This window comes from Urocitellus parryii, chromosome 14 (assembly GCF_045843805.1).
Source record: "Urocitellus parryii isolate mUroPar1 chromosome 14, mUroPar1.hap1, whole genome shotgun sequence".
In the NCBI taxonomy this organism is placed as follows: domain Eukaryota; kingdom Metazoa; phylum Chordata; class Mammalia; order Rodentia; family Sciuridae; genus Urocitellus; species Urocitellus parryii.
Window position 1 is genome coordinate 7,146,896 of NC_135544.1, and position 14,433 is coordinate 7,161,328.

General features: G+C 39.0%; 1 protein-coding gene across 10 annotated transcripts in view; it reads left to right on the forward strand.

Moving 5' to 3' along the window:
• Positions 1-14,433, forward strand: part of Unc5d (unc-5 netrin receptor D) — a 505,260-nt gene that overhangs the window by 377,601 nt on the left and 113,226 nt on the right. The gene's annotated exons all lie outside the window — the stretch shown is intronic.

A 14,433-nucleotide genomic window follows, 5' to 3' on the forward strand; every position in this document is an offset into this window, starting at 1 on the left:
AAGATAAGTCATTTAAGGTAATTGGTTTACTTTTTAGAGATCAGGAGTAAAAGTATACTTTTTTTTTTTTCAAACTTGGGACTGTATATTCCTTGCTTAATGGAAATGGCTTTTCCCCCTGCTTATAAACATAGATTGTAGAAAATAGGATAGGCCAGATGAAGATGAAGTAACAACCTAGAAATCTCAGCGCCCGACAGCAACAAGTATCAATTTCTCTTTCCTGCTATATGGTTGTCATTTATCAACTAGGTGCTTGGCTTACCAGAAGCAGCTGGAGCAGTTATTCCACCCAAATCTGTGAGCTCTCATGGCAGCAGAGAAAGAAGTGAAGTCTGGAAGAGTGTAATGCAAGAAATAAATACTCTGTCCTAGTACTAAGATGTCCCTGACAGTTCATTGGTGAGAATTAGTCACATGACACTACCTAAGTACAAAGGGACATGGAAGTGCAATCAGACCTTTCAAACAGAGAGCCAGAAATATTTGGTGAATCACTTATATGTAAATTACAGTAATCTACCAGTGTATTGGGGAAAATTTTCAAATATTTAGTAAGCTGCCTTCCAGATGCTTTTGTTTGAACATAGAGGTTGTAAACAGAGATTTATACTTGCTTTTTGCCCCTAAGTGTTGGCTAAAGGAGCGCTTTCCCATTCTCTTAAAATAAAAATGTATCATTATCTTTGGTGGTTGCATTAGGTTTCATGCCATAATTTATTTGATCAATCAGCAAATTAGGATTTTACAGTTACTTCACTACTATAAACAAAGTTGTGATGAACATTTTAGCCCATATCTAGGGGTTTTTACTAATGATTATTCTACTTAAAACCAGTGGAATTTTACATGACATTATATAAATATTTTTAGTTCTTGTAAAAATTGCAAGGTATTCTACATGCAGAATGTACTAACTTAATCTTCCCACTTCAAGTGAATGAAAACTTCTATTTCTTTATGCCTTTGCCAACTCTAAATAGATTCAGTATTTTCCATTTTAATAGGCAGTAGTAATATCTCATTTTAAATTTCATTGTGGGTGGGGTTGAGTGACTTTTCCTACGTTAGTTTTCCATAATCCACTCTAGTACCTTGATCATTTTTCTTTGGAATGTTGATCCCTCATTGATTTCAGGGTGTTCTTTGTATGTTAAGAACTAGTCTTGATAGTTGAGTCAGTTCACACTGGTACTGCATGTTGACCAGCATCTATTTCTATTAAGTGTAAAATATATTCAAATTCTCCTTTCATTTTAATATCAAAACACTTTGTTGTGATGCAAGTATTTTGTAAACGTATTTTGTATTTATCCTTGTTTGTGGCATCTTTTCCTCTATTGGATTTTAAAATTTTAATTTTAATTCAGTCTTGATGACTTTTGACTTTTATGCCATGCAGGAAATCATCCAATATTCCAAATCATTCCAATATTCCAAAAATGTTCACCCATGCTTTCTTATGGATTCTTTAGTGGCTTCATTTATTATAGTTTAATATTTTGTCTGCCTATGGTTTGTTTTGCTGACTCTGGGGTAATTATAGTGAATGTGCTTGTCCCCCCATCCAGGGGAGATATTTTCCAAGACCCCCAGTAGATGCCTGAAGTGATAGACAGTACTGAATCCTGTATACAAGCATGGTCACTATGGGGACAGTTGGTCTGACAACCAAGACAGCTACTAAGTGACTAAAGGCAGGTAGCGTATGCAGAACAGATATAATGGAAAAACAAAAATGTGCTAAGTATGTGAATAATTAATTCAGTGAAGAATATAGTTAAGCTTAAAATACCATGTAGATATCTCATGAGCTCCAGACCTGAACAGTAAGTCACTTTGGGGATATATTTACTCAAGAACACTTGAGTTAGATGGTTCATGCCCAGGGCAGACAGAGCCAGATGGCAATAGCTCTCATCACACAACTCAGGAGGGTTCATAATTTAAAACGTAAAATTTTTTTTTTCCTGGAAGTTTTCATGCAGTGTTTTTGGACAAGTAACCAAAGCTATGGAAAGTAAAACCTCTGGTAAGGGGAGGTGGGGGGACTACGGCCTTAAGGAAAAATAATACAGGGTTGAGGTGTAGCTTATTATTCTCATTAAAAATCACCTTGTGGAATCCTTGAAACCAATTGTAATATGGTATAGAAGGAGCTTCATGTTGAATTGAAGCCTGAGATTTATCTGAATTCACTTTTGACTTTGATAATGATTTTCTGTACTTAAAATGGTTCTCTTTTTCTTTCTTTCTTTTTTCTTTTTCTTTTTTTTTTTGTTTACATAACACACAAGTTTATGATTTAGCTCTTTCTTCATGATTAGCAAAATTCTTGTAGCTTCCTCTTCCTTTTCCTGGTCTAAAAATGATGACTTTTTTCAGAGTTCTTGTTTCTCCATCTTGTGCTTTTTGCATGGTTTTACTTATGCCTCCAGCTTTAGGTATGATTTATGCCAAAGATGTGAAAAAATATATCCCCAAAGTGGTTCACTCTGTGGGTCTGGAGTTCATGAGGTATACATGTTGCATTATTTAACTCTAAAGTTATACTTAATTCCAAAATATGGATGCAAGACATTAGTTCTCTACTCCTTAAATTTTATATCAAGGTTAGTCATGAATTTCTGTTCATCCTGCTTCATCCTCATCTTCTTGCCACAGTTCTTTACTGCATATACATCCTAAACCTTCCAGTTCAACTCACCTTAATTTCCCCTCTGAATTATTGTCCTAGTCTGCTACTAGCTTTGCCTGTTCCTCCCTAAATTATTATCCACAATTCTTTGATAATTTTTTAAAGCACATTCTTCTCTGATGAGGTTTCAAATGTTTTCATGTCAGAAAGGTAAGAAAGTTACCTCTTCTTATTTCTGGAGGTTTGGTGGGGGGCCAGGGGGTGGGGGGAAGACTCCAAGTCCAGTCTGACATGCTAAGTTTGAAGTACCTCTGAAGGACACAAAAGTAGATATTGAGTCAGTATCTTCATAGAAGAGGCGGAAGCTCAGGAGCGTCAGTGAACTAAAGATGTCAGTGTGGGAATGTTCTGTGGTGGACACACAAGTCTGGATGAGATCATGCTGGAAGACATTGTGGGGTGAGCTGTGAAGAAGGGACTATCCCAGAGACCTGCAGAAGTAGAACAGTTGATGTTTCAACAGCGGAAAAGGAGCCAGTGAAAGAGAGCAGAAAAGGGCCAGAGAGCAGGACAGAGTTGTTGGTATTATATAAACAGGGCAAGAACCAATTGGAGAACACTCACTTATTACGTCCAAAGTCAAGTAGGACTTGGCCTCACCAAGGACAACTTGACCTCACCATTTCTGTGAACTGATGGAGTGGAAGCCATATTAAGATATGGTGAGAGAGGCCACTATTCAGTGAAGCATTCAAGATCTCTGACAATGAAGGGGGAAAGGAATTTCATGTAGCTTATTTTTTTAAGATGGCATGATTTTTAACATGTTTGAATATTTAGTTTATTTAATGCTCAGTTATGTTTTTAACTATAAATCGCATAGTTAATAATGTCCACCTCATCAAGTAGTCGAAGAGAAAAGGCCTAGAGTATTCTGACACACAGTGGGCCACCCGTATAAATAAAATACGGGTCTCTTTCCCTTTCTTCCTTTCTCCTGTTTCCCTACCACAGTTCCAGGGAGCCTACCATCCTTTTTAAGAGTAAAACCATTTTCTTTGGCCTCAATAGAAGTATGCTTTTGTGTCTCTTACTAGTCTTTAATGTGTTCAGTATCTCTTAGAGTTGTTTCCTTGGTTGCTGGGCAAATTCTACTATGTATGTCTGAGATTATATGGTATTATCTTAGCTAATTAAATAGAAGTGCATTTTCAGTTCAACAGTTTGAGAGCAGATCTGTCACCTGCTTTAGAAAACATGTTTAGCATCACCTGGCCCTTGTCACACAAGGGGCAGTTAATGAGGCATCAGGTTTTATCTGTAACGGGGAAGGCCAGGGAAACGGGCAGCGAGCATGCCTTTGCGAGATGCCCTGTGTGTCTACACAAAGAACTTTCCTTTGGAGCAAGTAATGGCAGTCTTAGTCACACTGTTATCCCTAATCAATATTTTGGAGACAACACAAAAGGCTCTGTGAGCTCCTGTATCTGAACCACGGATACAGAGAAATTATCCATACAAGACTTTAGAGTCCGAACAGGATTGTTTTGAAGTTGTGTTATTATATCAAGCATGATTATTTTTCTTTCTTTACAGTGTATATTTTTTTCTTCTTTCATGGTGGCTTTGTGTCTGTGATCTGAAAGGAACCTTGTATGGTGTGTACAGTAATCAAAGGGAAGGAGAAAGAATGAGGAGACAGCCTTTTTTTTTTTTTTTTTTTTTGTTAAGCACCATTAACTCGGAGGCATGTACCTGGAATGCAGATGCACTTTGCTGATTTCGTTTGGATAATGCTGTAAGCTGGTCTCTGATAATTGCCTTCTGTAATTGGAACAAATTTATAATTATGCTAATTTCTTCCTAGCCACCCAATAGATGGAAGCCCAGCTAATCCATATCTGTCCCTGCATTTTCCTGGTAGATCATTACATGATTAGCCTCTCACTGTGGCTGACGGAGACATTCTTATTCTTTCTTATTTGATTTCTCAGATGGTGTGTATATCTCTGTGTAAGTGATACATGTTCGTGTTTCGTTGTCTAATTGTGTGAAACGTAGAAGTCAGCTTTGAAAACTGGAATGTTTGGAACCCTTAATGCTTTAATCCTTAGTAAAATGGCTATTTTCTCAGCACTTGAATATATATTGTATGTTAACAAGCAGCAACAAAAAAGTGGTAACTGTTAATTAATATCCCCTCACCACCACTTCAAAACCTTATTTACATACCTGAGATGATGGGGCAAATGTTAGTATAGAAACAGATTTGAGTCCCTCTGCGGGGGCTGGGGTCTAGCCCAGTGGTGGAGTGCTCGCCTAGCCTTGGCAAAGCCCTGGTTCAATCCCCAGTCCCTCCAAACTACAGAATGCCTCTGAAAGCTCGTCATGGAGTCTTACTAGAGTTCCTCCCACCCAGAAACAATGCTCTGAATGAAATGGCAGATTCGGAGCATTCAGGACATGAAGCCTGGGAAGCATCATCCTAAGGGCTGCTTCATCAGAGATTCAAATGCAGAATTCTTTCCTCCCTCGCAGATGGGAATGAGCAAAGGTAGAATTAGCTGAAAAGCAAGATCTGTCACAGTTTGGGAAACACAGCCAAAAAGCAGATGACAGCCTCTCCTCTGCCTTACACATCGTCTTTTGATTGCGCGTCTCTCCCCATTCTCGTATTCGTGCTTCATCTGTGTAGTGTTCTCCTCTCCTCTGATCATCATTCTTGGGAACGCTGTACATTAAAGTAAACACGTTTCATTCTTCACTCGTGACAACGTTACAGTTTTGGTAAACAGTAGATGAGGATGTTCACTTTCCCAGAGCCCATTTACTTGTCAAAATAAATTTTAAAGAATAGCATGAGGCTGCACCTGACTTTCATAACTGAAGCAGGGAAGTTAAAGGACAATGCTGATCTGAGGAGAGGCACACCGAGTCAGAACGTCACGTTCCACAGTCAGGATTCGGACTTGCACAGAGTTACTCCTGTCTGTCATCTCATTCAGCACCAGGGAGTGTGCGATTCTGGCTGTGATCATCAGGTTTCTACCACTTGCCTGGTTCTGCTGTGGTGGCTTCACAATTAAGCTGAATTCCTGCTTCCTTTTGTGATGCATAATCAGATAAGTGGAGCTAAATTGAAGAAAACTGCAGTGTAGGTGGCTTTAAAATCAATCCATACAGTCGAGAAAGAAAAGCAGATGAAAGGGGAAACTCGATAATGCTGTTATAAATAACCTGAAGGAAATATTATCCAGGAGAGAAGGGAGGACAGGTGACATCTACTCTGAAAGTGGCAAAGCAAGTAACAAACCTAAACTAACATTAGAAGATAATGTGCTTCATTATGAGCAGAGGAGTGTCACTCCATGTGACAGTTAAGTCCTGGTTAAGATACATGTGACAATGCCAAGTCAAATCATGGGAATGGCTGAGGGGCAGCACTTTGTGTGGTCAATAGGAGGCTTAAGAAAATGACTAATGCCTCCTGATAGAAAAGATATTTGAAGGCTCCTAATTCCCCAACTACCATTCCCCACTCATGTAGCCTTAGGTAAATCATGTCATGCATAAATTGGGAAAAATAGGTTTCTTTTGCCTACTTTGTGGTGAGGATCAGACAAGAAGGTATAGATACTGATGTGTCTACTGGCAAGGCTAAAGATAGTGACAAGTTATCTCTGCTGTTTCCTTATCTTTTCCTCATGCTAACAAAATGGCTACCACATCTTCAGAATTGCATTTATATCCAATACCAACAGAAGAACAGAAATATTTGTCCATTTTCTGAAAAGAGCAATGCATTCTCAGTCACCCCCTTGACTTGGATACAGTTTGTCTTGTGAAATATTTTAGGACTACAGGCTGTATCTTCACAGCAAAATCTCATGGACTATTTGCTTCCCTCATTTCTCCTCTTTGCCAGAAAGGCAAAATAAAATACTGCATAACTTTGAGAAGGCTGGTGTGACGTTTTATGAGCACTACATGGACACATGTTACATTTGAGTAGTGTTTTAATGTCAGAATGATTCAGTCACTTTCTGAACTTCCTGTCATGTTAGTATACCCCAACTACAAGGTTTGTGTTCAATTGAGAGCTGTCCTCTAATGTGTCACGTGAGACAATACACTTATTCGACAATGTTGCTTTTGTTAGGGAGGATTTTTTCCCATTGTTCCTTAGGAATCATTATAAAAGTCAAAACTATATTTTTAGAATTATCTTCAATGGTGATAAACCTCTATATTTCAGTGTAATTCTTCAATGAGTGTGTGGTCAGCACCCAAACCTGGCAATCGATACTATGACTAAGGATAATGGTTAAAAGGAAGAACAAAACTTAGCTTTGGATCAAAATTCTGTCTCTACTATTAAAAAAAATACACACACACATACACACACACACACATATATATATATGCATACTAATATATATTATACATACGTTACACATATTTTATATATGTGTTATTTGACTTTGGTCAAAGTACTTAAATCTCTGATTATTTATCCATAAATTGGAAATGTTAATAATGGTAGATACTCATAGAGATATTTTAACACTCAAATCAGTTAGCTCATTCGGTGCTTTAAAGAATACCTGGCATGTGGTAAATACTCAAGAAATGCCAGATCTTACTGTTATCAGACTGGGAATCTATCCATTTGATCAAAACTCACAGTGTGACTTAAGGTAAATGATAAATTTTCCTAGGGTGTGGAAGGTCAGAGGATCCCTCTCAGTCTCTGTGGTATCCTGTCTTAACTCAGCTTGGCCCACTCTGCCCCTACCTCTGTATCCCTGAGTGCATCTCAGTTTAGATGCCCAAGAGCCAGGATGATATGTTAACCTGCCCTCTGTTCCTCTAAATAAACCCCATCATACTTGATCTTGGCAACACTGTAACCTCACAAGAGGTTTGAGAGGTAGTGTGAGAAGTGACCACATTGTGGACTGCTGAGGTCTCCTGACCATACCTACGTGGCCTTGTATCTCTACCCTGTCCCAGGAAACAAGGCTGCTTTCCCAAGTCATCCTTGAAGTAGTGTGGGGGAAAAAAAATTTTCCTCTTATATTTTGAGTGAATAAATGAAATTCTATAAGAAATTCAAATCCACATGTGGCTATTATGATATACTAGCAGTTTCCAGAAAGCATTTAAGAATAACTAGACAACAAACATCACCCCGCTAGGTCATATCTGTATTTAAAATGATTATACTACAAGTGTCACTCTTTCAGATCACATCTTTGTATGCTTAGCTCTCTGACCTAAAGCAAATAATATATCCCCCTCCCTTGGCCTGCAAGCAAGACTTTTTGTTCATGTTCTGAAGGAGCTTGTCAATGAGTAGGGCAGTAAGAAAAGGACCACAATGTGTATAAGAATTTTGAAGCTTCAAAAGTCATAATGCTGAGATTGCATCTGTAATCCATCTAAGCAATTCCATTTGACCTTGAGTCTGGCACATTCCAAGAAAGAGGAACTGGAATTGAGGGATAGGAGCACTAAGTATATAACATCAATGCATGGTCCATATGGGTACTTGCTATGGGACCCAAAGGTTGATACTACCTAGAATTCAAAGGTCCAGGGCTTGCAATTCTGCATGAGAGGAGAGCTGGCCTATTAATTGGCTTTCTCTTCCTTCTAAACTGGATGGTTTCATGTTTGCTGTTTTTTAAAATTTTTTTTTCCATTTATAAGGCTTAATAATACAACTACCTTTTTCATTCTCTTACGGAATATTAAGAATTAGAACAGGAACATGAGAATTCTTTGTTGTGGGGGTGGGGATACTGTGGATTTAACCCATGGCCACTCCACAGCTGAAATACATCCCTAGCCCTTTTAGTTTTTTTTTTTTTTTTTTTTTTTTGAGACAGAGTCTTGCTAAGTTGCTGAGACTGGCTACAAACTTGGGATCCTCCTGTTTTAGCCTCTAGGGTTGCTGGGATTAGAGGCATGTGCCACCATATGAGAACATGAGAACTCTGGCATGCTATCATGGCAGTAAACATTTAGGTGTAGTGTTTATGTACGTTCATCGGTAGATGTGATTGATCAAAGGTCAGAATGAGTGAAGCACAGTTACCATACATGCTAACTACCCATAGGTCTCAAGTAAGATGATCTCTCTCAAAGCACCTATCTCTGTGCTCCTTCCAAAGGAGTCTCCGCCCCATCTCATGACATGGTGCTGCCTGTTGCTGAGGAAAACCTCTAGCTCACCAATTACATACCTTCTGTGCCCAGTTAACCAGAATGACTGATCAGGAACCTGCTGTCTGGCTTGAAATCTAATTGTCTTTGATAGTCTGTGTTTCCAGATTTGTTTATAAACTGGAAAAATCTACAAATTGCAGACCATCTGTACATAACACTATGCTAATGATGCAGGCATCCTGAAAATGCATAAACTCATCACCTCAAAGTAACTAGTTTCTTCACTTATACCTAACTGTGATTATCCATCCGAGCCCAGCATAGGGAATCTTGATGAAGAATTGTTTCTCTGAGGGGTGAATGTCTCCAACAACCTTCAAAAACATTAGCCTGAGGTCATTTGGATCAGTGATACAGAGGTCTGTTAGCCTCAATGTGGTCAATGTATTGATCCCATAATGCTAATTAGAAAATTTGTATTGCTTTTGTTAAGAGCTTAATTAGGGATTTCCAGTGTTGGCAACCTCTTGTAAAATAATTTCTGGATTCAGCATCTCTGCACACCCTTATAATACTTGCAGGATACTGTGTACAGGTCAAAAGTTGCTTGATGCCTGCCAGTCACTTCCATGAGAAAGACATGAGAGTAATCAATAACACCTCTGAACCAGAACATTCTGAAATGGGTGATGCCAATAATGGAAATGAATTAACTTCAGGGAAGGGCATTGAGATTCTCTTGGTGATTGTGCTCACCAGGGAACAGAAAGCTGCTGCACTGTGGTTTTTATGGAGAAGGCAGGCAAATCAACATCTGACTCATGAACATGCTTTATTTGGTCCTCACATTATATTTTATAAGACCCAAGCCATCAGGCTTGAATTGAGAAATATTACATTAAAAACACACACCTTTGGCTTCTTGTGAAAACTAGAAACTCTGGCCCCACTGGACTGCACTTTCCCACGGTGGCAACACTTGTTCTCTGACCAGTGCTAACACATTTTCACAGGTCTTATGGTCTACATTTTGCCTAAGTCACCCCTCTCCCATAATTCCTGACACTGAGGCTAAGTATTTCATAAATTTGAAGACCAGTATGATGCATTAAAAACCAAAATGATTTTTGAGCAAAAATGAGTTCATTGTCATTTTTCATTGTGTGCTATTTTTTTTTAAAGAAAGACCTATGTCTTTGTCTAAAGTGGGAATGCAAAAGGAGACAGAAAGTGCCACACTTTTTTAAGAAAAATGAGCATGAGCTCATTCCTCTGTGGAAATGAAGAATAGTCTCTTGTCTTTAATATGCAGACAATGCACATGGCTATCTTGCACACTGTGCCACCTCACTAATTTATATCACCTTCCTGGCCACCACCAGGAATACTAGAATTTGCAACTGCTGGTGTAGAGAATGTGAGCATGAATACACACACACACACACACACACACACACAGGTGTGTGTGCATGTCTGTCTGTGTGTCTTATTTATTACACTATTCTATATTAGGAGCACTTAGCTCATCAGAAATGTTTTAAAGATTCTCTAAGTGACAAAAGCATAAATCTAAGTACAATTTGTCATTTTTATAAGCTCTGAAAATACCAAACTGATTTCCTCATAAAGATCCTGCCATCAGTTAAATGGATAAACCATTAGGTTACAAATAAAAAACAGCTCCATAATTAGGACTCTACTAATGTGCTGATTGTTTATAGACATCACTGGGTTGATGGACCTCAGTTGTGACATTATGAACACCAAGTATACCAGAATATAATATGGAAACCTAGTAGCAAACCACAGGGTGTGCCCATGGTATTGTTGATGAGAGAGGGGTAGGCTGTAGAGCAGGGTTGGCTCACATAGCAGCATAAGCTGTGAACTGAGCATCTCTAGGGGCATCAGATGTATACAGAGAAGGTGTGCCTCCTCTTCTCTGGATTTACACAAACTGGGTACCTAGGAGTGGCCCAGCTTAGGCAGCTTTGGTCCCTCCCATCTGCAGCTCAGAAAGCCTCATAACTGCATCAGGCTTAAAGTCTTTCCTTGTTTATTCATTTTTGATTTGGGGCTTTCAGATAAGTTTTGAATTTAAGAAACTTTCAATGGCTAAATATAAATTTGAAAATTCCTGTGCTACATGAGAAATAAAAGGGTGTTTTTTTTGGGGGGGGGGATTGCAGTGGGGTGTTTTGTTTTTTGTTTGTTTTTATTTGTTTGTTTGTTTCAGATTACAAAATCTTTTCCTTAAAAATTGTGCTCTATATGTGTAATAAGAATTGTCATGCATTCTGCTGTCGGGTATTTAAAAAAATAAAATCAATTAAAAAAAAAAGCTTTTCCTTAAAAGTGCCACAATCAACTACTTGGAAGAACAATCAGCTCTACTTATGATCTCTATGAACATAATGTGTTTCTTGCTATCTTTTAAGCATGTATGTGTTTGTGATTGTATTTTGTTTTACAAATTTGAGGTCATGCTAAACATACAATTTTATATTTTGACTCTTGTGTTTTATCAGCATTTTCTGTGTTTTCACTTGTTGAAATTATAATTTTAATGCCTGTATCATGCTATCATATTGGTAAATTGTGAATTGCTGAAACAAAACCTGATTCTTTGGTGTGCCACTTTGACATGCTTCATTTGCTTTCTTCCTTTCTTTTTTCCTTTCTTCCTCCCTCCCCTCCTTTCTCCTTTCCTACCCCAAATAATTGAATTTGGTTAAATCCTCATTTGCATTTCTACTCCTTTCTTTTGGTAAATTCCTAAGTTCATAGTGGCAAAAAAAATATGATAAGTAATAGGTATCGTGATGTAATAGGTATTACTATCTTTAAGGTGGAGATAAGTATTAGGAAAACAGTGAAAGCAAAGTGGGTGAGTAGAAGGGGCTTCCTTTTCTAGAAAGGGCTCCATATGTGATCTGAGCCCTGAGTAGGAAGTGGGAGAAGCCTGGGGAATGCCCGTGGGAAAGGTCTTCTGGGCAAAGAGATCAGCAGGTCTCAAGGCCCTGAGGTTAGAACTTGCTTTGAATTTTCTTGAAGTGAAAGGAATCCAGTAGGTAGGGCTTCACTGGAGTGTGCCTGGAGTTCCTAGAAGGATCTGAGGTGGACATCTGATAGGGAGGGGGGCCGTATACAAAGGACTTTAATGAGTCTTGGGAAGAATTTGAGTCCATTGAAGGATTTCTAGCTAGAAAGTGGCATTACTGGATCCCTTGGTGGTGAATCGGGTGTGGAGGCAGGAATGGAAGCCGCAGACAGATCCGTTAGTAAAGATATAATGGTAGTGCACTCGTAGCTGAAGTAGCCTTTGTCTTCTCTCCAAGCAAAAATCAAAGAAACTAGGAAAACAAGAAAGTGTGGAGAGGGGTGGTAGCGATGTAGTATACCCTTTGCTTTTTTCTTAGGAAGCACCTCTAGGATGTTGTTTAGCTTTTCTGTTATTAGTGGTGTAGAATACTATTCAGTTATTTAATTGTCATGTAGTTTTGTTGTTATTTTTAATGAAGACATTAAAGGGTATACTCATGTTTACTGGGATGGGATTTTGTCAAGTTAAATAAGTGTTTCAGACGTTCATATTATTCTTACCATATCACTTGTGTGAATCTGTTATTCATCAAATTTCTGGCACATGATTTCCTAGTTTCCTGGCCTAGTTTGCTTCCTGCATGGTTTATTTTTCTGTAAGTTTTCAATCCGAAGCCAAATCTCTGCTGGTGACTGTGGCTTTAATCACCCCTGGGCCCAGATTCCGTTAGGAAAGCTTTCCCTCCTTCCCAGGTGCTGGGACTGTCTTCGTTTCAGTCTCCAAGGCCACTTCCCACAGGACTCTCTGCCTGTTGACTCTCTATGAATAATTTATCTGTGGACCAGTGTCAGACTTCCCCTACTTCCTGGCCAGTTGTTTGGGAAGAATAAAGAAGAAAGGCAAGAGGACGGGGAGAGCCTTACACATGCTACAAATAGCAAATTTTGGGAATGAACAATTAGCAATTCCCGCCTGGATTTGTGAATCGGAGGAGAATACAGGTGAAGCGACAGCCCTCAGACCTGTGTGGTTTAGACCTGGTTGTTCAGTCCAGTGACATGGGAGTGGTGCTGACTTTCAGAATCTAATTCTACTGGCCTTACAGGAAGCTTTTAATCTTAGAGGTTGGTGATGGTGTTATTTTCGGGTGAAGACAGGATTTACTTATTAAATGTAAGATCTAGGAGAGAAGGGGGCATTTTGGTTTTGTTCACATCACTTTACGCAGCACTCAGTACAACCACTGATAGTCAAAGAATTCACATATCTGTCAATAACTAAACGAATGACTCTGAAATATGTAATGGTCGTGAGAATGGAGGACATTGTGTCACAGAGGTGGGTCGACTGTGGACTGTGATCCATTCCACTGCCCTGTCTTCTCCAGATAGCTGTGCTTCTGGACTCAATGCCATTATTAGTAGCTGCCCCTCCAAGTTGGAACATACTGATGTCCACAGCGATTCTGGTTGCTGCCAGGGAGATATGCTTTTCTGTTTCATGGTCCTGTACCACTTGGCTTTTATAGCTCTCTTTTGTGTTCTCCTGGAGGCCTCAGATCTCCTCTTCTGACTATTTGGCATCATTTCCTTTTTCTCAAGTTGACTTTCCCTGGGTAAATTTGGAGGGTGATGAGTTTGGGTATCTAAACTCATGAATGAAGTGGTATGTGGGGTAAGTATTGGAGGATCATAATAGATTTTCTTGTGATAAGTAAATCCCCTTTTATAAAGACCAACAGGCCATCATTATAACACAATGTTATATAACAGATGCCACTTGTTTACTGGTGGTAAATTAGATTTTTTTTTTTTTTACATTTAAATACGAAATGAAATGAAGCATCCTATTCTAAAACTAACTTTCAATTAGCATACCTATTGGGCAGAATGTGACAAAATGCCCCCTGGTGCTTATGTTTTCATATGAGATCTGTTTGGAGTAGTCACTGTCATTGCATGCTATGATAAATTAGTCTTTACACGTCTTAAATTATTGTGGCTTACACATTCTGATAGCTAAAGCTAAGCGGTCATGGCCAAAGAAGAAATATCCGGTGCTGCCAAGATGGCACTGGAGAGTTGAAATGTTACCTAGATTTGGAAGCAAAGGACAAACAGGGAAGGAACAAAGATCACACACAGGAGGCTGACAAGCTTCATGAAATGGATGCTAAGTTTACTTGACCAAGAATGAGGATTTGGGGAGCAGAAGGCTCCCATCTGTCTCTTCCTCAGGTGTCTAAGGAGAGAGAAACTTAGTAAGGATAGGATCCAGATGGAGCTGGAGAGAGACAATAGGTTCTCCAAGAACAAGCTCTAGAGATTGAAATAAATCAAGAACTAGCCTCTGCTCAGAGAATGGAGGAGATGGTCTCCTCCAGCAGAGAGACTTGGCCTTACATGGTAAGGTGCATAACCCAGAGCTCAATTGTCTGCTGAATAACTGGAGGAACCGTGTAACTAATCACCCGAGAAATAGATCTTCAAATCTGGAGAACACTAAGATTTGAATTTAATTTATGTGCCTATCATTACTCGAATCTGGATTACTTTGGCCTTTATACAGTCTCACATCTTTT